Raw genomic sequence first — 17,332 nt, 5'->3', positions numbered from 1 at the left:
TCTCTTGTCTTTGTGGACCCGCGAATCCACAGCAACCTTCGTAAGCCCGCCGAGTTACAGCCAGCCGCTTGTCACCTTCGTAAGGCTAGTTTCACACTAGCGTTTCTGCCGTCTGCCCAAGGCTGGCGATAAGCCCGCCCTCTCCTGACATCTCCTATCATCGCACACGGCTGCATGCGATCTACGCACCCTACCTTTAATATAGGGTGCGCAGACCGTGCGCTGGTAGGATTTTTGTGCGCGCTGCGCACTCTTGAAGGTGAGCCGAAAGCAGCATGTTGCATTTTGGCACGCTCGGCGCACTTTCAAAAGTGTGCAGCACACTCAAAAATCCTACTAGCGCACGGTCTGCGCACCCTATGTTAAAGATAGGGTGCGCAGATCGCATGCAGCCATGTGCGATAGATGTCAGGAGGGGGTGCGGAAGGGGGCGGGGCTTATCAGCGGCCATGCAGACGGCAGAAACGCTAGTGTGAAACTAGCTTAACCCCGTCCACAGAGCCTCCCTCTGCCTCATTATAGGGAATCTTCTGACGGGGGTTCTGTCTTTATCATGTATTTCAAAGATTTACATGGAAACCCCGGTGAAAGAGCAGAGTACGGGATAAATGTGTGAGGAGCCTTACTGCGATCTTTGGGACGCAGAATGAAAAAAAAAATCAACAGCGGGTGAAGAATTGGTTTGATTTTTTTATGCCGTTCTTTGTGCGGTATAAGTGATTATGCGACTTTATAGTACGGGTCGGTGCTACTACAGCGATATCAGATTAGTATCAGGTATTTATGTTTGACAGCTGTCACACACTAAAAGACACTTTTTATTGCAATAAAAAGCATTTTTCATCACTGCACATGATCAAGCAACTTTCCTAGCTCTGTTGACCCGTCACGCAGCGCGGTCTCTGATCCAAGGGCAGAGAGGCCGTTGTCCCTCTGCTAGCTCCCAAAATGCAGTGATTGAGTTCGATTGCAGCATTTAGGGGGTTAAAGTGCTGGGAGCAGTGCGGGATCTCTCCGGGCACTTAGTGCCAGCTGTCAGAATAAGCCGACGCACGATCGCCTGGACGTAATAATCCGTCCCGTGTCAATAAGTACCAGCATCCGTGAATGTATTATTACTGACTGTTGGTAAGGGGTTAAAAATTGTTCTATGAAACTCCTTGTTGCCAAAATTTTGTGAGATATTAATTAAAAACTTACTTATCAAAAGGGGTGTACTCATTTATTCTGAGCAATGTTTATTAAAATTTATAAAACACAGTGAACATAAATACAGTTTATTTCCTGTATGCCTTAAGTCTTGTCTGACAAGGTTTGATTTATTTACTAAAGATTTCCCACACTGTGAACATGAATACGGCTTCTCTCCTGTGTGATAAGAGTTGATTTATCTGTAAAGCATTTCTCACAGAATGATCATGAGTACTGTGACGCGAGTCACAATAGTGAAGATATAAACTACTTACTGTAAGTAAAGGGAGGTCAAACAATCCGAGGTCAGGTCCAGGAAATGGCGCAGTATGACAAAGGGAAGTCAGAGACGAAGTCCAATACACGAGCCGAGGTCAGGAAAGCCAGAGAGACAAAGCAGGTAACGGGGAGCAGGCACAAGCAAAGGACAGGTCACAAGCAAATGGTCTGAGTCCGGGAAGAGAATCAAGTCAAGCTGGGTCAGGCACAGAGGGATCAATGTTACACAGGCAACAGCAAGTGTACGATTGACACTGGGGGGAGGAACTAGCATGCTTACCTAGAAGCCTGATTAAGGAAAATGAACACAGGTGATTGCAGCACAGACTGACAGCCCTGACACAAAGTAACAAAAAGACAGAAACAGAGTGGAAATCGTGACAAATACAGGTTTTCTCCTGTGTGAATTCTCTGATGTTTAAGTGGTGATTTACCTGTAAAGCATTTTCCTCATTATAAACACGAAAATGGTTTCTCCCCTTTGTGAATTCTTTGATGTTTAACAAGACTTGAATTAGCTCTAAAAATTTCCTACATTGTGATCATCAATACGGCTTCTCTCCTGTATGAATTCTCTGATGTTTATTAAGATCGCTTTTATTTGTGAAGGCCTTTACACATTCCAAACATGAATATGGCTTCTCTCCTGTATGAATTCTCTGATGTTTAATAAGATCGCTTTTATTTCTGAAGGCCTTCACACATTCCAAACATGAAAATGGCTTCTCTCCTGTATGAATTCTCTGATGTATAATAAGACTCCTTTTATCTGTGACAGCCTTCCTACATTCCGAACATGAATATGGCTTCTCTCCTGTGTGAATTCTCTGATGTTTAGTAAGATTGCCTTTATCTGTAAAGCATTTCCCACATTCCAAACACGAAAATGGCTTCTCTCCTGTATGAATTCTCTGATGTCTAATAAGACTCCTTTTATCTGTGAAGGCCTTCCTACATTCCGAACATGAATATGGCTTCTCTCCTGTGTGAATTCTCTGATGTTTAGTAAGATGCCCTTTATCTGTAAAGCATTTCCCACATTCCAAACATAAAAATGGCTTCTCTCCTGTGTGAATTCTCTGATGTTTAATAAGATCGCTTTTATTTGTGAAGGCCTTCATACATTCCAAACATGAATATGGCTTCTCTCCTGTATGAATTCTCTGATGTGTAATAAGACTCTGTTTCTTTGTGTAGGATTTCCCACATTCGGAACATGAAAATGGCTTTTCTCCTGTGTGTATTCTGTTATGTATAACAAAGTGTGATTTCTTTTTAAAACATTTCCCACATTCTGAACAGGAGTATGGCTTCTCTCCTGTATGAATTCTCTGATGTGTGGTAAGACTCTTTTTCTCTGTGTAGGATTTCCCACATTCTGAACATGAAAATGTTTTTTCTCCTGTGTGAATTATCTGATGTGTAACATATTGAGATTTATGTGTAAAGCATTTCCCACATTCTGAACAGGAGTATGGCTTCTCTCCTGTATGAATTCTCTGATGTTTACTAAGATTCCCTTTTTCTGAGAAGGCCTTTCCACATTCCGAACATGAATATGGCTTTTCTCCTGTGTGTATTCTCTTATGTTTAACAAAGTGTGATTTATTTGTAAACCATTTCCCACATTCTGAACAGCAGTATCTCATTTTTCCTTTGTGTTTTCTTTGTGCTAAAAAATATGAGCTTGTAGTAAGTTGCTTGTCGCACTGAAATTTTGTATCCACTTTGTCACCTGGAATTGTGGAAACAATGTGAGATTGCTCAGGAGAGGGTTCCTCATGATTAGGAGGAGTATAAGAAAGTGAAGTGCTGTGAAGTCCAGGAGATCCATGAAGGGGAATGAGGGATTCTCCATTAGACTGCTTCCTGATATCTTCTTTTTTACAATTTAGTGATAAACCGTTATTCTCACAAGGATTTCCTATAAGGATGAAGGATAGATTAGATGTGAATTATTCTAGAATACAGAAGGGATTTCTAAATTTACTTTATAAAAACAAATAAAAAGCGCTCCTTGTGTGAATCAGCAGATAATATTGGGTTAAGGTGAGTGGCTACTACTCCCCTGGATTAGTTGTGCAGCTCCAGGCACAACCCTGGTGTTAACATGATTGATCCTCCATGGCTGCAGTGGTGCCGCCTAATCCTTCACCAAGAGGTCCAGATGGAAAGAACCAGGATAAAAGTATAAGTAAAAAATGGGCTTCCGAAAGTGCTGCCAAGGATGTAGGGAGAGTTTTCTTATCGTATTAAAATTATTCTATTAAGCTACGTGTTATGGAGCCGGTCCAGCTCCTTCATCGGACTAATACAAGCTGAGTAATACAGGCCGTCATTTATACAATCCATAATGACATCACAACCTTAGAAGTTGTCCACTACAATGTGTACTGGGCAAATCAATTTAAACATTGGAAATAAGGCTTTCTTCAAATACCTTGCATTTCCAAATGTGCCTGTGAGCGGCGCTATCACTGTACACTCATCTCCATTACGTGACCCCTGGCTGCCGCTGACTGATGTCCGGTGATGTCACGACAACTTCCGGAATTGGAAGCTGAAGCGGCATCACCGAGGCAGGACCCAGTCTCCTGAGTGACTGTGCTGGGGACGGACTTTCACCGCACATCACAGCATTACGATGCTCAGGGAGACTGGGTCCTGCCCCGGTGATTATTACCAAACACCAGTGATTGTCTGTCCACTGTCTCTAACATCATGTCCTCCCTATACCTGAAACTGTCAAAAACTCCTTGTGTTTCCTCCCTCCACTAACCTAACCGTGCACGATATTGCCATCTCCGTGTGTGGTTCCAATATTACTCCCCAGCAACATGCCCGCTGTCTTGGGGTCATACTTGATTCCGATCTTTCATTCGCCCCCCACATCCGATCACTGGCTCACTCTTGTTATCTGCACCTCAAAAACATTTCTAGAATTTGATCTTTTCTTACTTTTGACTCTGCAAAAACTCTTACTGTTTCTCTTATTTATTCTCGTCTGGACTATTGTAACTCTCTACTAATCGGTCTCCCTCTTACCAAACTCTCCCCTCAGGACTATCCGTCCTGAATGCAGTAGTCAGGATCATATTCCTCACTAACCGTTACACCGATGCCTCTACTCTGTGCCACGCATTGCACTGGTTACCCATCTGCTACAGAGTTCAATATAAACTTATTACTTTCATCCACAAAGCGTTCCATGCTTCAGCACCACCCTACATCTCCTCCCTCGTCTCATCTACCACCCTACCCGTGCCCTCCATTCTGGTAATGACCAGATTACCATCCATAATGTAAGCTTGTGAGCAGGGTCCTCACTCCTCTTGGTATCTGTTGATTTATGAGATTATTGCTATGCTGTAATGTCTTTTATTGTCTGTACAAGTCCCCTCTAAAATGTCAAGTGCTGCGGAATATGTTGGCGCTATAGAAATAAAATGATCATTGTCTTGTTGTCTGCAGTGATGACGTCTAATTGAGAGCACTATAGCCAATAACGGAGATCAGCGGCTCTGCCAGAATAAATGGCATCAGCTGCTCAAAACCACTGAGCTCCCTCACAGGCGGCAGCGCTGTCAATGTGATATCAGCACTGCAGCCAATAGCAGACACTGATAGCAGCAGCGGAGACTCAGCACTGAACCAGGGGAGAGTGAGCACAGCACAGAATTGGTGTTTGTTACTGAGAGACAGTGGTTTTTCACAATCAGAAAACCCCTTTTAAGAGATTAATATGAAGTATTGTGTTTATAAGACATTTCCCACATAGTGAACATGATTACTGCTTCGATCTTGTGACTTTTTCATGTCTAACAAAACTTAACGTATTTCTCGCTTTGTAAGACGCACTTTTTTCCCCCCCAAATTTGGGGGGAAAATAGGGGTGCGTCTTACAATGCAAACAAACCTTTCATTGTGCTGCCGCTGCGGGTGTCCGTTACTTGCCGCCACAGCGCTGGGTCCTCCGGCTGCTGCCGCCGCCACGCTGTCTCCCCCGATGCCTGCCACCACCGGGATCTGTCCTTTGCTGCGTGGGGGGGCTCAGCCATTCCATCCATGCCTGTGCGGTGGCTGGCTTGCTTCCTGGAAAATGGCCACCGCGCAAGCGCAGATGGAGATCTTGGCACTGCAATCTCGGGAGATGAGATTTCAGCGCTGAAATTTCATCTCCCGAGATTTCAATGCCGAGATCTCCATCTGCGCTTGTGCGGCGGCCATTTTCCAGGAAGCAAGCCAGCCACTGCACAGGCATGGATGGAACGGCAGAGCCCCGCATGCAGCAAGGGACAGAGCACGGCGGCAGGCACTGGGGGAGACAGCGTGGTGGCGGCAGCACCCAAGGGACCAAGCGCAGCGGCAGCACCCGGAGGACCCAGCACGGTGGCGGCAGCACCAGGCACAGAGTGGGCGACAGCACAGCGGGGACAGAGTGGGCGACAGCACCCTGGGGACAGAGCGGTAAGCAATAAGACGCCTGGATTATAAGAAGCACCACCATTTTATTAAAAAAATGTCTTTTCCTATTTTTCTCCTCAATATTTGGGGTGCGTCTTATAATGCGGAGCGTCTTATAAAGCGAAAAATACGGTAATTAATCTCTAAAGAATTTCCCACATAGTGAACATGAGTACGGCTTCTCTCCGGTGTGGCTTCTTTCATGTAGAACTATAGTTGATTTTTGTGACAAACATTTCCCACATTATATGCCTCACAGATCTATTTTTTATTCATTATTTTACATCCTCACATTTCAGGAGTCATAATGCTATTATACACTAAGGGGCAATGGGGTTGGATGTTATATACTAGGGGCACAACAGGGCTGGCTGTTATACACCGAGGGAAGGGCAACGGGGCTGGATGCTATACACCGAGGAGGTGTGTGTAAGGGGGGGGTGATGGGTCTGGTTGCTTTACATCAGGGTGCGGCGACGGGGCCGGATGTTCAGATCCTTCTACCTCCAAGATGGCGTCCATAGTGGCAGAGGAAGGACAGCCATATGTCTGACCCACACCTCCATAGCATGGCACTTACTGAATTACCACAGGGCTGTTCATGCCACCGGGCGGCCGGCCTGGATGCACAGAGACCAACATGCTGACCTCAGTGTAGGAGACAGTGGGAGGCATCATTATAATCACACGCCAGTTATCACGCGCTGGACATTATTACATACCTGTGGAAACATCTACGGGAATCTCCTCCTTCACTTCAATCACACACGGCTGATTCCCCCTCGTTATCGCTTCTTCTTCTGTCTCATCCTTCACTTTAATATTAGTCAGATCTTCCCCCTGATATATCAGATGTAACAATCAGCACAATACAAGAAACCACCAAAATCTATTACATCTAAGGGTACCGTTACACTAAGCATTGCACCAGCGATCCCGACTACGATATGGATCGCTGGTGCATCACTAAGTGGTCGCTAGTGAGCTGCCACACAGGCAGATCTCACCAGCGACACAGCAGCGGTCGGGGGTGGCTACTTACCTGTCAGACGCGGCGATCCTGACGTCCTCCCGCCCGCGTCCACGCGTCGCTCGTCGCCACAGGAAGACCAGCAGGAAGCGCCCAACGAGAAATGGTTCAGGACGTTCTCGCGCGAACAGCGATAACCAGCGGGGGAGCCGATCGCAGGTAAGTATCAGACATAGCGATATCGCTGCTGCGTCACAAAACCAGTGACGTTTCAGTGATATTGCTAGCGATCTCGCTGTGTGTAACGGGGGCTTAAGACATTGATCAGAAATGTCCCCCCATATACAGATCCAGATAAGGGCCCAGCATCATCTACCTGATGATCCTCAAGGACATTGTGATTCTCCTCTGGACAGTCCTGGGGATACAGAGGACGGGGACATCTCTCTGGTGGATTTCTCCTCCTGGATCCATCTGTAAAAAAACACACAGTGATTAAAAAAATTGTGTCATGAGAAGAGAGAGTAGTAGGTGACCACAGATCAGACATGAGTCTCCCCTCCTCACCCTGCTGATCGGCCCATATTGCGATCGCCTCTTCTGCTCCATGTATAACCTCAACCTTAATATTAATCAGATCTTCACCCTAAAAAGTAAAATGTAAGATGAGCTCAGGTCCCATCACTTCATGGTCAGATGTTGTGGGGGCTTCAGTGTCATCTACCTGATGGTCCTCCGGGATGTTGTGATTCTCCTCTGGACAGTCCTGGGGACACAGAAGACGGGGACATCTCTCTGGTGGATTTCTCCTCCTGGATTCATCTGCGGAGACACAAAGACTGAATACATGACCTGCCGTGTATCTGTCTATATAGAATGGGTGCGGAAAGTGTTCAGACCCCATTAAATTTTCCCCTCTGTTTCATTGCAGCCATTTGGTAAATTCAAAAAAGTTCATTTTTTTCTCATTAGTGTACACTCTGCACCCCATCTTGACTAAAACAGATATGTAGAAATTTTTGCAAATTTGTTAAAAAAAAAAATAATGAAATATCACATGGTGATAAGTATTCAGCCCCTTTGCTCAGTGTTGAGAAGACGCACCCTTTTGAGTTAGTACAGCCATGAGTCTTCTTGGGAATGATGCAACAAGATTTTCACAACTGGATTTGGGGATCCTCTCCAGTTCCGTCTTATTGGATAGTGAACGTTGGTGGACAGCCACTTTCAGGTCTCTCCAGAGATGATCAATTGGGTTTAGGTCAGGGCTCTGGCTGGGCCATTCAAGAATGGTCACAGAGTTGTTCTGAAGTCACTCCTGAGTCATTGTCTTGTTGGAAGGTGAACCTTCGGCCAAGTCTGAGGTCCAGAGCACTCTGGAGGAGGTTTTCATCCAGGATATCCCTATACTTGGCCGCATTCATGTTTCCTTCAATTGCAACCAGTCATCCTGTCCCAGCAGCTGATCATGCTGCCACCACGTTTCACTGTTGGCATTGTATTGGGCAGGTGATGAGCAGTGCCTGGTTTTCTCCACACATAACCCTTAGAATTATCACCAAAAAGGTCTATCTTCGTCTCAACAGACCAGAGAATCTTATTTCTCATGGTCTGGGAGACCTTCATGTGTTTTTTAGCAAACTCTATGCGGGCTTTCATGAGTCTTGCACTGAGGAAAGGCTTTCGACGGGCCACTCTGCCATAAAGGCCCGACTGGTGGAGGGCTGCAGCGATAGTTGACTTTATGGAACTTTCTCCCATCTCCCTACGGCATCTGTGGAGCTCAGCCACAGTGATCTTGGGGTTCTTCTTTACCTTTCTAACCAAGGTTCTTCTCCAACGATTGCTCAGTTTGGCTGGACGGCCAGGTCTAGGAAGACTTCTGGTGGTCCCAAACTTCTTCCATTTAAGGATTATGGAGGCCACTGTGCTCTTAGGAACCTTGAGTACTGCAGAAATTCCTTTGTAACCTTGGCCAGATCTGTGCCTTGCCACAATTCTGTCTCTGAGCTCCTTGGCCAGTTCCTTTGACCTCATGATTCTCATTTGGTGTGACATGCACTGTGAGCTGTGAGGTCATATAGACAGGTGTGCGCCTTTACTAATCAAGTCCTATCAGTTTAATTAAACACAGCTGGACTCCAACGAAGGAGTAGAACCATCTCAAGGAGCATCACGAGGAAATGGACAGCATGTGACTTAAATATGAGTGTCAGAGCAAAGGGTCTGAATACTTATGACCATGTGATATTTCAGTTTTTCTTTTTTAATAAATTTGCAAATATTCCTACATTTCTGGGTTTGTTTTTCAGTCAAGATGGGGTGCAGAGTGTAAATTAATGAGAAAAAAAATGAACTTTTTGAATTTACCAAATGGCTGCAATGAAACAGAGGGGAAAATTTAAAGGGGTCCGAATACTTTTCGTACCCACTGTCTGAGACACGTCTCACAGAAGTGGTAATTCTAGGTTTATGTATCAGGGACTAAATTACATTGTTGTGGTCCACACCACCGGTACCGAGGTCCCAGCACTTTGTGGACCCCAAGTATGAAGTGATAATCAGTGAGGCCAAAGCTTAATGCTCTCTGCTCTGCACTCGGAGGATGAGGACCCTGAGGAGAGGGACAGAGAAGACCCTCGTCAGTCAGATGGAGGAGCCGCACTAAGAAACACAACTTCAAGTTTCGTCTCCACCAGGAATGGAACCACAGAGGAGCTGGAGAAAGCTCCACATTTTAAGACCCTAAATGCAGCGATAAATGAATATCGATCGCAACATTTAGGAGCCCGGGAGAGGGCCGAATGGTTGTCATGGCAACCCGAGATCGTTATGACAACCTCGGGATCTGCCAGTGACAGGCTGTTTAGACCATGCCAGGAGCACAGTCTAAGAGGCTTCTGTCAATGCAGTACATGTGCAGTGTAATGCATGATATCTGCAATCAGATTAATAAGTTAAGGTCCCATAGAAGGACTAAGTAAAAAAAGTAAAATAAATCACAAAATAAATGAAAAAACATGACAATATTTATATAAAAATAAATAAAGTACACATATTTGGCATTGCAGTGTCCAGAACGACCCAACCTATAAAAATGTCACACTAATTAACCCCTTTATGCTTTATCATCATATCACCGAACGGAAAGTGGAATAAAACAAGATCAAAAAGACAAATGTATATAAGAATGTTATCGCTAAAAAGTCATCTTGTCCCGCAAAAAAACAGGCTGCCATACAGCTCCATCAGTGGAGAAATAACATACGCATAGCTCAGAATAAAGCGATGCAAAAACTATTATGTTTACTATAAAATAGTTTCATTGTGTAAAAAAAAAAAAAATGTTATAAACGTCGTATCGCTGTAATGGCACTGACCCAAAGTTGTTTTACCACACGGTGAAAAGTATAAAAAAGAGAAAAAAAATAAACTTAAAAAACAGTTCCTAAATTGCTGTTTTTTTGGTCATTCTAACTCCCAAAAAATCCGGAAAATTATAGCGCTCCAAATATGGTGATACAAAAACTTAATTTAGCAAATAAAAAGTGTATTTTAGATTTCGACAGAAGCCAGACATAAAAACTCGATATCAATCTGGTATTACTGTAATTGCACCGACCCGAAGAATAAAGTCGTCTAATCACTTATACCGTACGAAGAACAACGTAAAGAATAAATAAAACCAATTCTTCACCTGCTGTTAATTTTTTAATTCTGCTTCCCAAAGATCGAAGTAAGGCTCGGCTCACATCTATCCTGCACTCTACGCTGAGCGCTTACATCGGGGTGTCCGTGTAAATCTCTGAAATATGTGATTCAGCTGAAACCCCAAGTGGAAGATTCCCTATAATGAGGCAGATGGAGGCACTGTGTACACTGTCTGACCTGTGATCCAGTGGTGTCCATCTTTTTAAGCGTGCTGTAGTGCAGCGGGGTTGGTGCAGTGCAACAGATAGGCAGGGACCACAGAAAAGTTCAAAGCAAATGTCTTTAATGTCTAAAAACTAACACACAGGAGTGATGTCCTCCGGATCACAGCTGGGTCACCGTAAACACAGTCCAGAACCCCCAAACCCATTGCCGTGGATGATGGCACCACCGTGTTTTTTGGGTGCATCAGCTGCCTTGAGTTCCCGGGTTCTATGTTAGCTTCACACAGTCCTGGGTTGCACAGAGACACCTTCCCTGCAGCCTGCAAACTCCAAACTGACACACCCAAGGCAAAAACTGACAGAGTTAAATGGAATCATAGCAATAGAGCCACTTCCAAAAGCCAGGCTGGAGAGAGGGATTCGCCCCACTACCAAACCTGCAAATCCCTCTAAAAATAAAAGCCCTTAACGGGTTTCCCTAAAAACCTGACTGAGTCACTACTTGGACCCAATACACTCTTTTACTTTGCATTGTGACTCACAGGCGTCCTGCTGTGAACACAAGGCACTCCAGCGTGTTTAATAAGACTCCGTCCGCATCCTAGGGGACACCTATTGACCCTCGAATATGATCCCCCTCATTGCCTCACATAATCCCCTCTGTTCAAACTTGTGGGGTTGAACACTTGTCACCATAAAGGGTGCCTGGGACAGGGCATCCGCATTCCCTTGAGCCTTCCCTGCACGATGTTCCATGGTGAAATTGAAATTTTGCAGAGACAGGAACCATTTGGTGACCCGAACATTCCTCTCCTTGTCATATCTCATCCAGACCAAGGGTGAAAGATCTGTCACCAAGCGAAGTAACGTAGTTGACCGGATGTTCCTCACCGTTCATCTCCTGCGACAGGACTGCTCCTAGGCCAACGTTAGAGGCATCCGTCTACAAGACGAAGTCACTCTTGAAGTTGGGGCTGATGAAAACAGGCTGTCCGCACAGCGTCACCTTCATAGACTGGTAGGCTTCCTCTGCTTGAGGATTCCACCGCACCATTACCGATTTCTTTCCCTTTAGGAGATTGGTTAGGGGTGTTGTTCTCCTAGAGAAATTAGGTATAAACCTCCGGTAATACCAACGATGCCGAGAAATGTTCTCACCTGTTTGGCGATAACAGGTCGGGGCCAGTTCTGTATGGCCTCGATTTTATTTGAGTTTGATAACCCCACGGCCGATCACGTATCCTAAGTACTGGACTTCCTCAAGCCCTACTGCACATTTCTTGGGACTCGCCATCAAGCATGCGAATCTGAGCGAATTTACCACAGCTTGTACCTGGGACAAGTGGGTATGCCAGCCAGTACAGTACTAAAGATGATGATGGAATCCAAGTACGCTGGCGTATACTTCCGATGGGGTTCTAGCACTATGTCCATCAGCATCTGGAATGTGGCTGGATCCCCATGTAGTCCAAAGGGCAAGACGACATAATGGTAAAGACCTTCCGATGTTATGTAGGGGTGATACAGGGGGAGGGGGCGCAGTCAGTCAGGGGTGATACAGGGGGAGGCAACACAGTCAGTCAGGGGTAATACAGGGGGAGAGGGGCTCAGTCAGGGTGATACAGAGGGAAGTGGCACTGCCAGGGGTGATATAGGGGAAGGGAACACAGGCAGTCAGGGGTGATACAGGGGTAGAGGGGCTCAGTCAGGGTGATTCCAGGGCGAGGGGGTTCAGCAGGGGTGATACAAGAGAAGGTGCAGTTAGGGGTAATACAGGGGTAGAGGGGCTCAGTCAGGGTGATTCCGGGGCAAGGGGATTCAGCAGGGGTGATATGGGAGAAGGTGCAGTCAGAGGTAATACAAGGGAGGAGGTGTAGTCAGGGGTGATACAAAAGAGCGGGCTCAGTCAGGGGTGATACGGGGAGGGGGTGCAGTCAATGAAAGGAGAGATGAGGTAATTGGGCCCTCATTTATCCCTAAGTAATTTGGCCCCTCCCCCTCTATCCCCCCCCATTTACACTTTTAGGCTGGCAGGGGGGCTCTTGTTGATCATTTGTAGCTGTAGCAGGGAGTCCTCTATGTCCCTCTGCTGCTTACACTGTGGGGGAGGGGAGCACGCTTTATAGATGACAGCAGCTCATTACCAGAGCTATGCTGTACGGCGGGGAGAAGAGGTCACAAACAAAGCTAACACTGATTGGCTGCGTTGGGGCCAATCAGTGTTAGCCTTGTCAAGAGCTGCTTAACCCTCCCGCAGAGAAGAGTGGTGAGTGACAGAAAAAGTCATGAGAACGCAAGAGCGCTCTATCCTTTTCAAACTTAAAAAATTTGGAGCTAAATCAATACTTTTGTGAGGAAAAAACAAAAATTTTATTTTTTCTTTCTACAGTGCTTCAATTACTGTGAAGCACCTAAAGAGTTAATAAACTTCTTGAATGTGGTGCTGAGCACCTTGAGCGGAGCGGTTTTTAAAATGGTGTCACTTTGGGGTATTTTCTGGCACATGGGCCCCTCAATGTCAATTCAAATGGGATGTGGTTTGGTTTTTGTAAATTTTGTTAGAAAAATTGCTGATAAAGTTTCAACTCTTCTAACTTCCTAACAAAATAAATGTTTCAAAAATGGTGCTGATATTAAGTAGACATGTGGGAAATGTTTAACTATTTGGTTTAACCCCTTAATGACCAGAGCTTTTTTCAGTTTTGCATTTTCGTTTTTCGCTCCCCTTCTTCCCACAGCAATAACTTTTTTATTTTTCCGTCAATATGGCCGTGTGAGGGCTTATTATTTGCGGGATGAGTTGTACTTTCGAATGACACCATTGGTTTTACCATGTCGTGTAACAGAAAACGGGGAAAAAATTCCAAGTGCGGTGAAATTGCAAAAAAAAGTGCAATCTCACACTTGTTTTTTGTTTGGCTTTTGTGCGAGGTTCACTAAATGCTAACACTGCCCTGCCATTATGATTCTCCAGGTCATTATGAGTTCATAGACACCAAACATGTCTAGGTTCTCTTTTATCTACCGTATATACTCGAATATGAGCCGAGATTTTCAGCCCATTTTTTTGGGCTGAAAGTCCCCCTCTCGGCTTATATTCGAGTCATATACACCAGGGGGTCGGAGGGGGAGCGGGGGTGTCAGGTCATACTTACCCATCCTGATGCTGTCTCTTGAGCCCCCAGCTTCTCCGTGCGCTCTCTTCCTGCCTTCAGCGGTCACGTGGTACCGCTCATTAAAACTCATGAATATGCGCATATTCATGAGTTTTAATGAGCGGTATCACAGACCGCTGAACGCAGGAAGAGAGAGCGCGGAGAAGCTGGGGGCTCAAGAGACAGCGTCAGGACGAGTAAGTATAGCGATACTCACCTGTCCTGCGTCCATGGCTGCTTGCTGCTGTCTGTCATTGGTCAGTGACTTCAGACAGCAGAGGGCGCGGTGTCGTGGTTAGTGGGCGCTGTGCCCCCTGCAGTCTGAACGTCACTGACCGATGACGTGCAGATAGCGGTGAGCAGCCATTGACGCAGGACAGGTGAGTATCTAAAGTGCCAGCAGTGACACCGGCACCTGACACCCAGCGACGGAGAGGTACGTCATTTTTTTTATTTTTACATGCAGCAGCGGCAGCACATGGGGGAATAATCTATTAAGCATCTTATGGGGGCAGCATATGGGGGAATAATCTAAGGAGCTTCTTCTGGGGTCACCATATGGGGGAATAATCTATTAAGCATCTTATGGGGGCAGCATATGGGGGAATAATCTAAGGAGCTTCTTCTGGGGACACCATATGGGGGAATAATCTATTAAGCATCTTATGGGGTCAGCATATGGAGGAATAATCTATTAAGCATCTTATGGGGTCAGCATATGGGGGAATAATCTCTGTAGCTTCTTATGCGGGCAGCATATGGGGGAATAATCTAAGGAGCTTCTTCTGGGGTCACCATATGGGGGAATAATCTATTAAGCATCTTATGGGGTCAGCATATGGGGGAATATTCTATGGAGCTTCTTATGCGGGCAGCATATGGGGGAATAATCTAAGGAGCTTCTTATGGGGGCAGCATATGGGGGAATAATCTAAGGAGCTTCTTCTGGGGACACCATATGGGGGAATAATCTATTAAGCATCTTATGGGGTCAGCATATGGGGGAATATTCTATGGAGCTTCTTATGCGGGCAGCATATGGGGGAATAATCTAAGGAGCTTCTTATGCGGGCAGCATATGGGGGAATAATCTAAGGAGCTTCTTCTGGGGACACCATATGGGGGAATAATCTATTAAGCATCTTATGGGGTCAGCATATGGGGGAATATTCTATGGAGCTTCTTATGCGGGCAGCATATGGGGGAATAATCTAAGGAGCTTCTTATGCGGGCAGCATATGGGGGAATAATCTAAGGAGCTTCTTATGCGGGCAGCATATGGGGGAATAATCTAAGGAGCTTCTTATGCGGGCAGCATATGGGGGAATAATCTAAGGAGCTTCTTATGCGGGCAGCATATGGGGGAATAATCTAAGGAGCTTCTTATGCGGGCAGCATATGGGGGAATAATCTAAGGAGCTTCTTATGCGGGCAGCATATGGGGGAATAATCTAAGGAGCTTCTTATGCGGGCAGCATATGGGGGAATAATCTAAGGAGCTTCTTATGCGGGCAGCATATGGGGGAATAATCTAAGGAGCTTCTTATGCGGGCAGCATATGGGGGAATAATCTAAGGAGCTTCTTCTGGGGACACCATATGGGGGAATAATCTATTAAGCATCTTATGGGGTCAGCATATGGGGGAATATTCTATGGAGCTTCTTCTGGGGTCAGCATATGGGGGAATAATCTAAGGAGCTTCTTCTGGGGACACCATATGGGGGAATAATCTATTAAGCATCTTATGGGGTCAGCATATGGGGGAATAATCTATGGAGCTTCTTCTGGGGTCAGCATATGGGGGAATAATCTATGGAGCATTTCCCACCCTAGGCTTATACTCGAGTCAATAAGTTTTCCCAGTTTTTTGTGGCAAAATTAGGGGGGGTCGGCTTATACTCGGGTCAGCTTATACGAGTATATACGGTAAGTGCTGAAATTTTTTTCCAAAGTTTGTTTAAAAAAAACAAAAAAAAAAAAGAACAATTTCGCTGAGACCCGTAGTGTCTCCATTTTTCGAGATCTTGGGTTGGGTGAGGGCTTATTTTTTGAGCGCCAAGCTGACGTTTTTAATGATTACCACTTTGGTGCAGATACGATCTATTGATCGCCCGTTATTGTATTATTTTAATGCAATGTCATGGCGACTAAAAAAAGCGTAATTCTGGCATTTTGATTTTTTTTCTCTCTTTACCATTTAGCGATTGGGTTAATCCTTGTTTTTATTTCTAGATCGGGCGATTCTGAATGCGGCGATACCTAATATCTATATGTGTGATTTTTTTTTTATTGTTTTATTTTGAATGGGGCGAAAGGGATTTGAACATTTGTTTTTTTTATTTTTTTTCATATTTTTAAAAGATTTTTTTTTTACTTTTGGCATGCTTCAATAGTCTCCATGGGAGGCTAGAAGCTGCCATAGCTTCATCAGCTCTGCTACATAGAGGCAATGCTCAGATCATCTCTATGTAGCAGATTTACTGCACTGCCATGAGCGCCGACCACAGGGTGGTGCTCATAGCAATCTGGCATGAACAACCATAGAGGTCTCAAGTAGAACTCTGGTGGTCATGCCGATGAACCGATGACCCCGGATCACGTGACGGGGGTAGGGAGCGCTTGTTAAATACCGCTGTCAGAGGTTGACAGTGGCATTTAACTAGTTAATAGACGTGGGAGGATTGCGATTCCGCTCGTGGCTATTGCGGGCACATGTCAGCTGTTCAAAACAGCTGACATGTCCCGGCTTTGATGCGGGCTCACCGCCGGAGCCCACGGTATCACACGGTATCAAAAAGGTAATCTTTAGTGCGCAATGATGATGTTAACCCCTTTCCGACGTTGGGCGTAATACACCCACATCGGAATCCCTCCCTATGCTGTGGGCTCCGGTGCTAAAAATAAATCAAACATGCACATATTTGGTATTGTCGCGTTCAGAATCGCCCGATCTATCAATACGAAAAAAGAATTAACCTGATTGGTTGACGGCATAACGAGAAAAAAATTCAAAAACCCAGAATTACGTTTTTTTGGTCGCCGCTACATTGCAATAAAATGCAATAACGGGCGATCAAAAGATCGTATCTGCACCAAACTGATATCAATAGAAACATCAGCTCAGCACGAAAAAAATAAGCCCTCACCTAACCCGAGATCATGAAAAATGGAGACGCTACAGGTCTCAGACAATGGCGCCATTTTTGTTTTTAACCAAAGTTTGGATTTTTTTTTCACCACTTAAATAAAACAGAACCTAGACATGTTTGGTGTCTATGAACTCGTAATGACCTGGAGAATCATAATGGCAGGGCAGTTTTAGCATTTGGTGAACATGGTGTTAAAAAACAAAACACACAACTGTAGAATTGTATTTTTTATCAATTTCACCGCACTT

General features: G+C 45.2%; 1 protein-coding gene and 1 pseudogene across 1 annotated transcript in view; both read right to left on the bottom strand.

The window, feature by feature from the left end:
- Nucleotides 1-17,332, bottom strand: part of LOC141073069 (uncharacterized) — a 704,210-nt gene that overhangs the window by 292,431 nt on the left and 394,447 nt on the right. The gene's annotated exons all lie outside the window — the stretch shown is intronic.
- LOC141073076 (uncharacterized) overlaps nucleotides 1,209-17,332 on the bottom strand; it is a 56,772-nt pseudogene continuing 40,648 nt past the window's right edge.

This window comes from Dendrobates tinctorius, unplaced genomic scaffold, assembly GCF_039654945.1.
Source record: "Dendrobates tinctorius isolate UK_male_01 unplaced genomic scaffold, ASM3965494v1 ptg000296l, whole genome shotgun sequence".
In the NCBI taxonomy this organism is placed as follows: domain Eukaryota; kingdom Metazoa; phylum Chordata; class Amphibia; order Anura; family Dendrobatidae; genus Dendrobates; species Dendrobates tinctorius.
Note: the sequence above shows the minus strand (reverse complement) of the source record. Positions and strands in the feature narration are given on the sequence as shown.